General features: G+C 50.2%; 1 protein-coding gene across 9 annotated transcripts in view; it reads right to left on the bottom strand.

Moving 5' to 3' along the window:
- Window positions 1-14,993, bottom strand: part of TAOK3 (TAO kinase 3) — a 2,703,337-nt gene that overhangs the window by 2,497,110 nt on the left and 191,234 nt on the right. The window contains exon 1 of one of the 9 annotated variants that reach the window (XM_069619187.1): window positions 622-642. The exons of the other annotated variants lie outside the window; for them this stretch is intronic. The gene's annotated coding sequence lies outside the window, so the exon portion shown is untranslated. Of the gene's footprint in view, window positions 1-621; window positions 643-14,993 lie in introns of those variants that run through there. 9 annotated transcript variants of the gene reach the window in all.

Genomic DNA, 14,993 nt, shown 5'->3' with positions numbered 1-14,993 from the left:
GAACTAATTGATAAATCAATGGGCGGACATGTTGGACTAAAATATAGAACTGCATAATGAAGCTAGGAGCCATAAATGCGCTGCGAATAATAGCCAATATGGGAGACACAGAATAAGGACGACCTACCCCCAAATAGCTAAAGTAGTACAGCCGCCAGTAGGGCGTTACTTCCCTGCTGTGCCCAGAGTACTGGTGACAGCCAAGAAACAGGCAAGATGCGGGGGGGGGGGCCTGAGATCCAGGGATGGAGCTGGGCAACAATTGGGCTGGGGGAGGGAAAGCAGGGAGTTGAGGACTAAGTTGGGGCAGGGAAGGCATGGGGAGAGGTTTGGGAAGTTGTAGTGTTAATAGTTAAGGGTAGTTTAGGTTGGGGTACGAGCCTACATGCGTTAGCACCCGCATACTGGATAAAGGTCGGGAAGGCACAACAGGAGGTTGGGAAAGGAAAGAGCATGGGGGGACCTTAAGGTAATTTCTTGGAATGTCAGGGGGCTTAATAACTACCTAAAAAGGAATAAGGTCATGATGCACCTCAGGAGGCAGAAAACAGATGTAGCCCTACTACAAGAGACCCACCTCACTGGAGCAGCATATTCGGCCTACGCCAGGGGAGTACTTACATGGGTGGCACCGCACGTCCCATTTCAACTACTATAATCCACAATCGATGAGGACGGGAGGTTGGTGGTCATACGGGCCTGGTAGAAAATAGAGAAATATGTATAATCAACACATACGCTCAAACCAGAACACTATGACATACTTTAAGACCCTATACAGCAAATTAAGTCCGTACATGGGGGTGGCGGTGATTTGGGGAGGAGATTTTAACTGTACATTAAACCCGAAGATGGACGGGTCGGATAATAAAGAAGATAGGTCCGCCCCAGCAGCTAAAGCCCTGCAGACACTGCTTATGGATTTACGACTAGAGGACATATTAAGGTGGCAACACCCACAAGACAGGCAATATTCCCATTACCCCGCCCCACATAACCTGTACAAGAGACTAGACTATATGTACGCCACGCAAAAGTGGCAGCAGAAATAATACAGACAGAATACAAGGCAAGGGTCCTTTTGGACCACTCGCCATTGATCTCAATATGGCAATATCGTCCCTGAGGGCCAAGATACCAACCTGGCGACTCCGAGCTGAAGCACTCAAAGATGTAATGTTTAGAGAGGACCTAAGAGAAGAATTTGTAAAGTACTTTGAGACTAATACCGGGAGCGTGGAGTCTGCTGGTACGCTATGGGAAGCCTTCAAGGTGGTAGTGAGAGGGATAGCGATAGCTAAATCAAAGGGGCTGCAGGGGGGTATACTAAGAGAATTACAGAAAGCCGAAACCAAACTCGAGATGGCCCTCAGCAGAGGGGGAAGCACGAAAGAGAATGCCGAAACCATAAGCCGACTGCAACAGGAATGTGCAGAACACTGGGAGAGGCTATGTAACCTAAACTATAAAAAGTATATAGAGAGGCAGCATGCAGGGTGAGAGAAACCCGGAAAGATGTTAGCATGGCTTTACAAAAGAGAGACCCCCAGACCAATAACAAGGGCAATAACAGGAGAAGATGGGCAACTAGTAAACACCCAAGAGGGCATCAATAGGGAGTTCCTAGAATACTACAGGAAATTATATGGAGATGGAGAAGATAGCAATAACAAGGAAATAATGGAAACACTGGAGGATATAGGATTGCCACAAATTAGCGCGGCAGAGAGCGAGGTCATAGACGCCCCGATTACACTAGAAGAGCTGGAAGAGGTGGCGGTACAACTATCCACTAGAAGACCCCGGTGGCGGATGGGCTACCTAGTGAATTCTATAAGATGAACAGGAATGAGGTACTGCCCCCGCTACTTGCAATGCTAAATGAGGCATTTGAGATAGGGAGGCTGCCAGAATCCCTAAGAGAAGCAGTAATTATTCCCCTCCCAAAACCTAATGATATGATATGATATGGCATTAACAAGCCGGGCGGGGACTGCGGCTCGTTCAGACCTGAATCAAGACAGTAAAATACTTACAGCGGTATTAGCAAACAGAATGAAACGAATTATCAACAAATTAATACACCCTGATCAAACAGGATATTTTCCGCGCAGGAGCATATCCGATAATCTCAGACGACTCCATCGGGTTATACAACATACAAAAGAAAACACGGAGAAGATTGCAATTATATCACTAGACGCGATAAAAGCCTTTGACTCCGTCAGGTGGCCCCGGCTGAAGGCGGCTCTGACTCATTATGGGAGAAGACCAGGATACCGCAAGTGGGTCGAACTACTGTATAGCGCGCCACTAGCCAGAGTCAAAACTGGAGCTGTCATCTCAGAAAGATGGAAACTGAGCAGAGGTACCAGACATGGATGTCCTTGGTCACCGATGCTGTATTATATCTTAGCACTGGAACCTCTGGCAATATACACGAGACAGCAATACGAGGTCATACGGATAGGAATAAACGGGGAGTCGCATCTAATCTCGCTATACGCGGATGATATGCTTCTATACCTACGATACCCTGAAGAAAATCTCTAATATATTCTGGAAGTGATGGATCGATTCGCGTCGCTGTCTGGGATAGCGGTGAATCCCAAGAAACTATGCATATTCCCATTAGGGAGGTATATAGCGACCACATGCGATCAACTACTGATCTTGCAAATACCATGGGAATCAAAAACATTCAGATACCTGGGTATAGACATCTATCACTCCGTGAAGGCGGAACATAAGTACAACACTGAGAAAGCGGTGCAGAAAATAGAAAACAGCATGAGGTTCTGGTCCAAGCTCCCCTTGGCAATGATGGGAATAGGGGCGCTGTTGAAGATGGTAGTATTGCCCAGACTATTACATTTTTTTGGGAATATACCATGCCCGATACCGAGACGGTTCTTCCAGAAGCTACAAAGCATATGCATAGGGTTTCTATGGCACAGGACAAGGAGCAGAATAGCTCTTTGGAAGTTGCAGAATACACATGACAAAGGGGGCATAAAACTGCCGGACTATGAGATTTACTACTTAGCAAGTCAACTGCAATATGTGGCCAAGTGGCTGTCGGAAGACCATACCTCGGAATCTAGATTGCTGTGATTAGAATGTGCCCCGTTCTTCCTAAAGGAAATAATATGGTTGCCTAAGGAAGAGATAAAAAAAACACCCAAAGATGCTGGTACTGGGTTGGGAGATATGGCGAAAAGCTTGTCAGGCCATGGAGAACCCGACACCAAATACCACTGGTCGCGCTGGCTGGGAAAGATGAGCAACTAATGAAGACAATTAGGAGGCATTGGTAACCGGTGGGAATTGTAACAATGAGAGATATGTGGCAGGAAGGGGACATAAAGGGGTTTGAGGGGCTGGTAGAAGAAACAGGATTGCATGGAGGGCAGTACATCACATATAATAGAATGGTACGGCAAATTAAAGAGACATGGTCAGAGACAACTTTAGAGGAGCAACCTGATGCTGTCATAGACACAATATATGATATTGCAGAGGGGTGACCTGAGATATCTAGAATATACAAACTCTTGATGACCAAAGCGGGAAAGGAGGCGGAGATTCCGATGAGTGATGGGATGTGGGAGCGAGCACAAGGGTACCACAAAAATGTTTCTAGAAATGCGAGGCTACAGCAAATACAGCTATATATATCCCATAGAGCATATATGGCTCCCCAAAGAATAGCCAAATTCAAGAATGCAGAACGGCAAACATGCCCTAAGTGTGGAGAAGACAATGCGGGAATGTTACATATGTTTTGGGCATGCCCGGAAATTGGGAAATAGCCCACCGGCTTGGAGACAAAGGGATTAAATTAGATGTCGAATCAGCGTGGGCATGTCTGCTAGGAGGATTCCCTAGGCCACGTCAACTAAAACATGTGAGCAAACTAAAGGATTTGGCATACATACTTGCCAAACGTAGAATAGCCATGGGATGGAAGGCATGTAACAGACCTAGGGGATGGAAGGCATGTAACAGACCTAGAATAGAAACTTGGTGGAGTGACCTACAAAAATGGAGCGAAGCCGAAACAGCAGTATGGCACGAAACTGGGAACAGAGGGAGGGTGGGGGGGGGGGGGGGAGAGAGGCAGAAACCCTGACAGCCTGGAAACACCTAGTGGCTACACTATGGGGACCGGCCAAAGACCGCTCAGACGACCAGGATTCGGAGAAGGATAGGGAAAGAGGAATCCCCTTTACAGAAGCAGGCGCAGAGCAAGAAGCGAAGTAGGCTTGGATGGGAGTGGGGGCAGCAGACTCGAAAATGCAAAGAAGATCTTGAAATGTTACAATGTGTGCTGTAAGCCTGTGGAACTTTGTTTTGGTTGTAATAAACAAATTAAAATTGTTTTTAAAAAAAATCTTTTAAATTAAATACAATCCTTTAAGAAAGAAAAAAAAAAGATGGCAAGCTGCTCATATTGGCACGCTCAACTTTCACTCTGCTGTCAAACACTCGTCTGACATCTGCAACCTCCTTGAACGCATGGCTCTTGATGTGCTTGCCATCAGAGACATGGTTCAAGGACAGCTCTGTCACAAGCTTTGACACACTCCTCCCTGAAGGATACAAGATCCTCTCAGTACCCAGGCCCAATGGTTCAGGAGGGGGAGTGGCGTTGATCTTCCCAGAACAGATACCTGCGTCTATCATCCCCACTCAGGCCTACTCGTCCTTTGAATGCCTAGTCTGCAGGCTCTTATTCTCTCCTAAATCTTCTCTCTTCATGGCCACCTTGAATCGGCCACCAAGACAGTCCACTCACCAACTCTCGGAATGGGCTGACCTGGCCTCCTCTCTTCCACCTCCTCTCAACTCCTCCTTCTGGGTAACCTCAACATCCATCTGGCCTCTTCTGACTCCTCAGGACCTTTATGTAACCTATGAGATTCTCTATCCCTCTCCATCTTTTTTCTTTTCAACAAGACTTTATTGGCATTTTGCAGACAAGTTAATTGCTGTGTACATTCTTGGAGTCATTGTGCGGTAAGATTACAACAAACAAACACAATTCAAAACACGACCTCCGAGGAGGTAACCAAAATCAGGGTTGGGTAGGGAATGTCCGGGGGATTAAGGGAGGGGAGGTAGCTTCAGTACAGGGTTTGGGAACATCAGTCTCTGTCCTTGGGGATCTCGGAGGGTCAGGCAACTGTGGTTCTGTTCCAAGTGGGGTACTACTGCTGCGGGCGGTGCATTGCTTCGGCCAGTAGTGTCCTTGTGGAGGGCCACCCGGACCCCGCCAGCGGAGGCATAGATAGTTTTTAATCAGTTTTTGCCATCCAGGGACGGCGGCTGCCTGCCCACCCAGGGCAACTGTTGGGTATAGTCTAGGGAAGGGGCCCAGGTGCCATAAAACTTACTCTTGCTCCCAAATCGAATGGCAGTGATCTTTTCAGCTGCTGCGATATCCCAGCATTTTGCCCACCACATGGGGGTCGCAGGGCCCTCGGGGCGTTTCCACAGTCTTGCTATTGAGATTTTTGAAGCTGTAAGCAGGTGTGCGCAGGTCTGCCAGTCAGTCAGACATCGGAATTGTCCCTCACCAGTGTCGCCAATCAGAACTATGCCCGGGTCCCATGGTATCGATAAGCCAGTGATTAGTTTGATCTGCTCCAAGACCTCTTTCCAGAAACCGGCCGATTTCAGGCATGACCACAGAAGGTGGAACAACGTCCCCGTATCCACGCAGTCTCTCAGGCATTGCGGTGGGATGGCAGGGTTACATTTGTGTAAGGTCTCCGGTGTCAAATACCATCTGTAGCAGGCATTGATTGCTCCCTCCTTGTTCGTGACATATTTGGAACTCTTGTGGGCTCTCGTCCAGATGCAGTTCCAGGTTACCTCGTCCAGTTCGCTCCCATCGTGCCATGTAGGGCTCTTTTGAATCGGGGCCTCCCTGTCCAGCAGTTTGTACAAGGTTGAGATTTTCCCCTTGGGTGGGGTCGCCGTCAGTGTGCGCTCCAGCGCCGTGAGGTCTCTGCTTCCGTGCCACTTCATTGGTTCGTGGGACAGCCAGTGTCTAAGCTGGGCATAGCGGAAATGTTCGCTTTCTAGCACCTGAAACTTCTTGCATCCCACGAACTTGAGTAGGGTGCCTTCTGTAAAGAAGTCCCCATATACTTCAACCTGCCTGCCTTCCACCTGTTGAAGTCGTTTGGTTCTAGCCGGGTGGTGAAGTCAGGGTTCTCCCAGATCGGGGACAACGGGCCCACCATGTTCCTGCAACTCCATTTCTGGGCTGCCCTCTTCCAGCACTCCACCGTATTCCTGGTTGCCGTGTGGGTGGTGGTGTTTGTGGGGTTTCTTGGCCAAGCGATGTGCAGGAGAGAGCCCAGTGGGTAGCGGCTCTAGTCTGCCTCCATTTTCAGCCAGCAGGGTTTGTTGGTGCCTGCTTGCCAAGTGAATACTGCTGCGAGCTGCGCAGCCAGGCAGTATCTGTCCACCTCCGGGACCCCAAGGCCCCCGGCTACAGGGCTACGGAGCATGACCCTTCTCGTGATGTGTGGCTCCTCCCCTCCCCAGACGAATTTCAGGATGTGCGCTTGCAGTTTCTGCTAGTCTTTCTTGGGGATGGACACTGGGAGGGTCTGGCAGTGGAACAGCAGTTTGGGCACTAGGTTAATTTGAACTGCCGTTATCTTCCCCGTCCAGGATATCTCCTGCTTTTGCCAGCGGAATAGCTCCGCCTGCAATTCCTTGAATAGGGCCGGGAAGTTTGCCTTGTAGGTCCGCACTATGTTTCTGGGGAGCCGAATGCCCAGGTAGTCGAGGTGAGTTCTGGCCCATGGGATGGGGTTGCTGGCTGCCAGGGAGTCCACCATGACCCTGGGGATGTTGACACCCAGAGCTATCTATTTCAAGAGGTTGATGGTGAAGCCTGATGCTACCTTGCAGCTGTCCAATTCCTTCCACAGGGCTCTGAGCAAGGTTTCTGGGTGGGTCAACGTCAGCAGCACATCGTCAGCATATAATGCGGCTTTGTAGGTTTGGTCCTTGACCACAAGGCCGTGGATCCGCGAGTTACAGCGAATTCTAGAGGCAAATGGTTCCATGGATAGGGCAAAGATGAGAGGGGACAGGGGGCAGCCCTGTCGGGTGCCCCTGGTTATTGTGATCCTGGGAGAATTGCTTCCATTTATCCTGAGCGTTGTGGTGGGGTACGGAGCCGTGTTTTTCATCGAGCGGATAACCTCAGTCACTTCCTCAGTGGAGATTGGGAGTTCCATTGAGTCCAGGTGCAGGGGAGGCCTTTGGATGGATTTGAGATAACAGATGTGTAATTCCTTATCCGTGGGATCCCCAGAGATTACGCTTCTGTGATGTTCGGTCATAATGGTCAGCTTCCCAGCTTCTGTGCAGCAGGACTTGCTCTCCCAGTCCCGCAGAACTAGAATGTTGTTCCTGGAGTGCAGCTTCTTAAGTTAGTGCACTAACAGACAGTTGGGTTGGCCTTGTTTTTGTTGAGATAATAGTACTGCTTTGTGTACATTAAGGCTCGGACCGTTCGATCAGCCCGGTGCACCTCAAGGGCAGCTTTTGCTCTTCTGAGGTCTCTCCATCCTTTCTTTCACTGACTGTCGACTTTTATAGATTGCTTCTATTTCCGCCACCTCTGCCTCTAATTCGGAGAGTCAGAGTTGGTGTCTGCGCTTGTGTGCCGCTGTACATTCGATGGCTACGCCCCGGATCATGGCTTCATCGCATCCCACACCATGGCCTCAGAGGACTCCCTTGCTGCGTTTTCCGCAAAGTAGTTTGTGAGGGCTTCTGACAGTTCTCGGCTAGATGCCACGTCTGAGGTTATGTAGTCCTGCAGCTTCCATGACCTCTGTGGTGGCATGGCAGGCCCGCTGTTTGTAATCGCGAGAAGGTGTAATCTCGGGCAATGTCATTCACCGGCCTCCACGTGTCGATTGTTTCAGTTTCCCTTAGGAACTCCGCGAGTCCCAGGGACGATGCGAAGTCTGATCTGATGGGCGGTAGAGACTCGTCAACGCTGGGATTCGGAGTGAGGTTGAAATCGCCTCCGATCAAGAGTTTCCCTGCAGCGAATAAGGTTGTCGGTATGATCTTGCCTAGAAAGTGTTCCTGGCCTTCGTTCAGACAATAGATTGCTGCGATAGTGATTGGGAGTTCTAGCAGGAGACCTTTGAGTAGTAGGTATCTGCCCCCAGGGTCTCGCTTCACTTTGACATTCGTTAGGGGTACTGCTTGGCTAGGCAAGATAGCGACACTGCCTTTCTTCAAACCCGAGGAGCCACAGTACCTCTTGGGCTAGTGTCGGAAGTTGATTCGCTTTTCATCGGATGGCAGCAGGTGTGTTGCTTGCAGACACGCGATGTCCGCGGGGAGCTGGGATAGGCGGAGCTCCACCGATTTTCATTTTCTGGATGAGTTTAGGCCTTGGACATTCCATGTGATCATCGTGAGATCCTTAGAATCGTTTGTCATCCTGATAGGTTGTGGTTATAGCTTTCAGAGGTTGCCTCACCCAGCCTGGCGCCGTAGAGCCACATTGTGTGTTGGTTGGTTTGTTCCCTATGGTGTGATTTGGTTCCCCTTTTGTCCCGGTTCCCCCCACACCCCATTGAAAAACAAAACTTGGTCATCTGGGCCCGCCTTCGACCAACGGGGCCTCAGGCTGGGCCAACACAGCCAAAATGCATGGAGGCGGTTAGGCCTCCTCTTCTTAGGTGGTTAACCTCGGTGCCCGATGGGTTGGCGGCCATTTTTCTTAACGTTCATTGCTCGTACCCTAGTCTTGGGAAGTTGGGGCCCGGCCAAGGGTCACTGTGCCTGCTGGCCTGGTGTTTCTATGTGCCCCGTGCTGTCAGCCAATACCAGGCCGCTTGCCCTTGGTAATGGGTCCTCTGATCATGCAGCGTCTTTTTTCCACCCGGGCACAGGGCTGTGTGGGATCTTGTTGGGCTCTTGCCTGGGTGGCAAATTTCCATCGGGGGCCTCATCTCCCTCCACGGGGCTTAGGAATTTCTCGGCTTCATTTAGATAACGTATGTGGCGGATGCCACCCTCCCAGGTGAAGGACAGGGATGTGGGGCACCCCCAGCGGAAGGGTATTCCCTTGTCCCTTAGCCACTCCGTGATTGGTCTTAAAGCCTTTCTTTTCACCAGTGTAACCGCTGCCAAGTCCTGATATAGAGCAATGGAGGCGTCTCTGAAGAGTATGCGGGGGAGCTTCTCGCCTCTTGCATTATTTCTTCTTTGATTTTAATATAGTGCAGTCTCGCTATGACGTCCGGCGGGGTGGTCGAGTTCGGTCTTGTCCTTGTTCTATCGACTCTGTCAAGCATCAGCAGGGTGTCTGGGGGGGTGGAGAGTCATCTGGTAAGGTCCGGATGAAGTGGAAGAGGTAGCTTACGTATCGCTCCAGTTCCGCATTCGGGATGCTTGAAGGGATCCCACTCAGAAGAATATTGTTGCATCGGGAGCAATTCTCCGTGTCTTCCTGCTTGAGCTCCAGGGCTTTGTACCTGGCCTCAAGTGGTGCTAGTCTGTTTGCACCCCTGTCTATCTCGTAGCTGTGTTCACAGAGGGACATTTCTGCCTCTGCTATTCTCCCCTCAAGTTCCCCTAGGCGTCTGTCCAGGCCCTTCTGGTACTCCTTTGTGAGGGCCGATAGGAGGTCCTGGAGATTGGACTTCGTTACCGTCTGTGTCACGGGTCCCGGACCCGGTTCCATGCCAGCGACTCCAAATGTTGCTTCAGTCACTTCAGGGCGCTCCCCTGTTCTGGGCCCATCCGTCGCCGGGGTTAACAGTAGTGACGCAATGTCTGTATGTTTGGACATTTTCAGATTTTTGGCCATCGTTAGAGGGGTGCTTATCTTTTGGTCCTGCGAGATGAGTCGCCCTTGCCGCTGTGGCCAAGGGCGGTTGGCCTTAAGGGGTCGCAGAGGCCCTGTGTAGATAGGGGGTCAGTCAAGTGCTCTGCGCTGTAGGGTTTGTGCCGAGCTGCTGTGCTGGGCCATTGGAGATGGCCCTAGATGCTGAACCCGTTAGGCCGGGAGGCTGGGGTGATGGCTGGCGGAGGATCCCGGCACCGCCCACGGCCAGTCTGGCCCCCTGCAGGGTGAGCGTTGCTTCACTTGCTGGTCACGTAGTGATTGGGGCCCCCCCTGTCGACGCACCGAGATGAGGTGCCGGTGCAGAGAGCCGAGGTGATGCAAGCCGGTTCTCATGCAGTGCGGGCTTGTGGGCACTGCGTCAGGGCAGGATCCTGTGGGCACTCCCCGGAGTGGGGAGGCGGGTGTCTGTCAGCGTTGCTCTCCCTCCAGTTCGGGCTCACGCTTCAGCGCACCACGACATCAGGCAACTGCAGTGGGTTCGGCGCAAGGCCTCAGACACCATCTTGCTGCTTCATCTCACGGCCTGCGTGGCTACCCCATCAGCTCAAAAATCTTTTTTCTCGTACATCGCCGGAGGACCACATTCAGGACATGTGTGCCTCAGACCTTCAGCTAACGCACGGTCCACTTTTCCGGTGCTGAAGGAATGGTTCACCGGAGCATACTTGCTGGATTCGTGGCACCAGCCGGGAGCTCTCACAGAGCCACTCCGATCACCATGGCGTCCAAGCCACGCCCCCTATCCCTCTCTATCTTACCATCTGGCTCTACGCACACAGCGGGCCACACTTTGGATGCCATCATCTCCACCGACATCCCTCTCTCTATCCCTCTCACTTCCCGTCTCTTGGACTGACCACTCTCTTCTCTCGAAGCTCTCCTCTCCCCTTGCATCGGCACAACCGGCACGGGCACTCGGTTTCAAAGTCACCAGACCCATGAAAAGAGTGAGAGTGGCTGCCTTTGCCTCCACCTACTCTCCACCTCCTACTCCGGCGGCTGACTCCCACCCTGACACAGCCCTCGCTAACTTCCATCTCTCTATCTCCAACACCCTTGATACTCTTGTCCCTGTCATGAGGGTCCAACTCAAGCCTTCCAAAATGTGCAACTCTTGGTACGACTTTGATCGGACTGCCCTTAAATGCAAGTGTAGGGCAGCTGAGCGAAAATCGAATATGTCAGGTGGCCCCTCTGACAAACAGGCCTGCTGCCTCCTTCAAAGGCAACATCGACTCTGCATCCACACCAAGAAAAGAGTCTTTATTCAAGCATGCATACCTACGGCATCAAACAACGCGGCCAAACCTTTCAAAGTCTAAGGAACTGGCCAATCCTGCAGCAGCCTCCACCTATTACACCCACCCAGGACCTTTGCTCGGCCCTGGCTGCACACTACACCATAAAAACCCAAGACATCCTTTCCTCTCTCTCACTTCCACACCACTTTGTACACCAACACCTCTGGTGCCTCCTTGGCCCCTCCACCGTTGCTCCTCTATTCACTCACTACCATCACACCCGATGAGGTCGCCAGACAAGTTCCGGTCTTTGAAGGCCTCATCCAAACAGTTGGACCCCAACCCCTCTAAAACCATTAAGAACAACATTGACTCTCTCGCTCCAGACTTAGCTGATCTCTGCAATCTCTCTTTTGCAACTGGAGTCCTTTAAGCACTTCATTGTGCACCCTCTCTGCTTAAGAAACCCTCTTCCGACCCATCCATTCCGGCAAACTACTGACCCATCTCCATCACCCCTTTCCTGGGCAAACTCCTGGAGAAGCTGGCCATCTCTCAGCTCACCCTCCATACTAAATCTGCAGGTTGCCTCCACGACATCAGTCTGGCTTTAGAGCATCCAGAGGCACAGAAACTGCTCTTCTGAACACCCGTGAAGACCTGCTCTCGACACCAACACTCCCTCTGTCCTCATACTTCTTGACCTCTCCTCTGCCTTTGACACGGTAAACCACAACAAACTGATCACAAGCCTCCACGACACCATGGGAATCACAGGTCAAGCTCTGCGTGTTTAACCTTCCTTTCTCACCGCCCATCCCAAATGGAACTTGGGTCCTTTCTCTCTACTATCACTCTTTCAACCTGCTGTGTTCCCTAAGGTTCTAACCTATCCCCCTGGTTCTTCAATGTCTACATGGCTTCCCCGGCACGTGTGATTGCCACTTCCTCTCCAACTTCCAGTGTTATGCAGATGACATGCAACTCTCCTTCAGGCTAACCTTAGCCTCCTCCCTCTACCTCACTCATATCGGACTGTCCGCAATTCAGTCATGGTGTGCTGCAAACAACTTCTGCCTCAACGCCAGTAAGACCGAGATCGTTTGCATTGTGAATCCTGCTCCCGCTTTCCCACTCTCACTCTGGCCGGCCTCCTTGGCCCTGAACCTGCACCCACCTGCGAGGCAAAAAACCTTGGGGTCATCTTCGACTCAACTCTCTCCTGCTCCACTCACATTTCGGACATCTCTAAAAAGTCCAACTACCAGCTGCAGCTCCTCGGAGGTACTCTTCCTTTTCTCACCTTCCCCCAGCGACTCATTGTCTCCAGAGCCCTGGTTCTCTCTCTGCTCGACTACTACAACAGCCTCTTTCTCAACGTCCCAGCCTCTGCTTTGCGCCCTCTGCAACTCACCCAGAACAGAACTGAGAGACATATCCTTGCCCTCAAGCCCAGGGACTGCATCTTTCTGTCGCTAAAATCCCTCCACTGGCTCCCTGGGGCTCAAGACCCTCCGCATTGTCAACATGGCTTTCTGAGGCCTGGGACCTACCTATCTGCAAAGATGCCTACCTAAATACTGTACCTCCCGAGCCCTCTGCTCATCTACCTCCAACCTTCTGTGAGTGAGCCGGTTCTCCAAGCAGAGATTTGGAGGAAGATCTTTTTCCTCAGCAGGGGGTCCCTCTGGAACAGCCTTCCTGCCCCCCTCCATACTGAGCCTGATCTCCTTAAATTCCGGAAACTCCCTAAGACATTCCTCTTCTCCTCTTCCTTCTCGCTCCCTCTAACCTGCTAACCTCTCTCTCTCTGATCTATTTTCGATCTCCCTCCTTTTCTACACAGCTTGCCAACAGGCCGCTTGGTGTACCTCAGAGCCTCACATGTCCCTGGCACCCTTGCCAGTCCTTTCGCACTTGCATCCAGGCCTGCACTTGTCCTCATTGCTACTGCACTTGGTCAATGACCCTTGAGAATGGTATTCTCCCAGCACTTACCCAGTTTCTGACTAACTGGGTGCACTTGGATGTGCACTTGCACGATCTAAACGTACCATGCCTTGAAGATAATCTAACTTCCCCATCTCCCCTCCTTGCATGGTGACGCCTCTTTGTCAGACCTATTTGCTGTCATCTACACTGTTAACTGTATCATATGCACTTACTCTGCCTGTGCAGACTTGTATCATTCAGAAATTCAAGGGCTCTGAATGTTTTTTTCCCCTGGTTCCCTCCCCCTTTGAGCACTTTGAAACACTTGCCTTCTGTACAGGCGCTTTACAAATAAACATTGCCATACCATTACCAACAACTGAAGACATACAAACCCCTGGTCAAAACAGTGAGGTCGCAAAAATTCCGTTCTTGGGATACATTCTTTCTAACAAAGGAATTAGAATGGACCTAAATAAGGTTGAGGCAATATTAAAATGGATTACTCCTAAAAATTCTAAAGAAAACAAATGCTTCCATGCCTTATCAAAATTCTATCGCAAATTCATTCCCAGCTATGCTTTAATTACCCTTCCACTTAGTGGTATTCTGAAAAAGGGGATGAAGTTATCACTGGTTCCCTGAGACAGAAAAGGCCTTCTCACAGTCAAAACAAATGCACTACTGTGCCTACCTTGTGCCAGTCAGCCACCACACGTCCCTTCATAGTGGAAGCAGATGTTCCAGATTGGGCTAGTGGAGCCATCCTAAAACATTGTTGTGACGATGGTGAAGAGCATCCGTCAGCCTAACTTTCTCACACTCTTTCAGAGATGGCAAGAAACTACAGTCTTGAAAAAAGATGTTTTGGTTATCAAAACGTCCTGCAAGGAATAGCGACATTTACTGTTGGTGGTTCATCACCAAGTCAAAATATGGACCAACCATTGGAACCTGGCAATACAAGTCCTGAAACAGCCGACAAGCACAGTAGGCACACAACTTCACTTGATTACTTCTCGACTTATATTCTCGGAACCAGCAGTGTGTTGGTGGATATACTATTGCAAAAGGATAATCTTGCAGACGCTAACCTTGGAAAACCAGGCTCAATCCTGAATGATAAGAGCTTTGCTTTTGTTGCACTTAGTTCTCTTCAGCAGGTTCAATGAGAGACCTCTACTTACATACTGAATAATCAGTCTGTTGTCAATACTCCATATCAAATAAAGGACGGGATGCTTTTCTGAGGTTCTCGTCTAGTTCTACCAACACCCGACATACAACAAAGCATCCCATCTCTTTGCCACGACAGCAAGGTAGCATAAACTTTAGTTTTTGGACAATCAGAGAACTTATTCTATGATCCTTTTGGAGGCCCACATTACGAGCAGATGTTCAAGCCTTTGTAGCTTCTTGTCCTCAATGTGCCCAGACAAAACACACTCTTCTTGTTGAGACCTTTTCAAAGCTACTCATCTAAAATGTTGAAGGTGGAGGCCTTCACTAAGTTGGCTCACTTCGTTACCCTTTTTCAAAAGGTAACCAGTGCTCCAAGGATGGCTCAGTCCTTATCAGAAAAATATGTAATATTCACAAACTTCCTTGATTTTCTCACTCAGTACAGCACTATGTTCTGGTCTACACCTTGTAAAAGTCCCTAGGAATTAAAAGAGCAATGTCTTAAGGATATACCAGCAGTCCCACGGACTTCCTGAAAGACTCAACCAGGCTATAGAGCAGCACCTTTGGTGTTTGACAGCAACCGTGCATGACTATTGGGTTTCTTCATTGCCCACAGCAGAGTTTGCTTGCAATAACTCCTTTAACACGTCCATATTAAACAAAATTGTTTCTGCACTTCCGGCCTACATCTTAAACTCTTCCACTTCTGATCCCCTCAGGAATCCGAAATACCA

Source organism: Ambystoma mexicanum, chromosome 10 (assembly GCF_040938575.1).
Source record: "Ambystoma mexicanum isolate Mex_15411 chromosome 10, UKY_AmexF1_1, whole genome shotgun sequence".
NCBI classification, from domain to species: Eukaryota; Metazoa; Chordata; class Amphibia; order Caudata; family Ambystomatidae; genus Ambystoma; species Ambystoma mexicanum.
The sequence above is the reverse complement of the archived record's forward strand: the minus strand, read 5'-3'. Positions and strand labels throughout refer to the sequence as shown.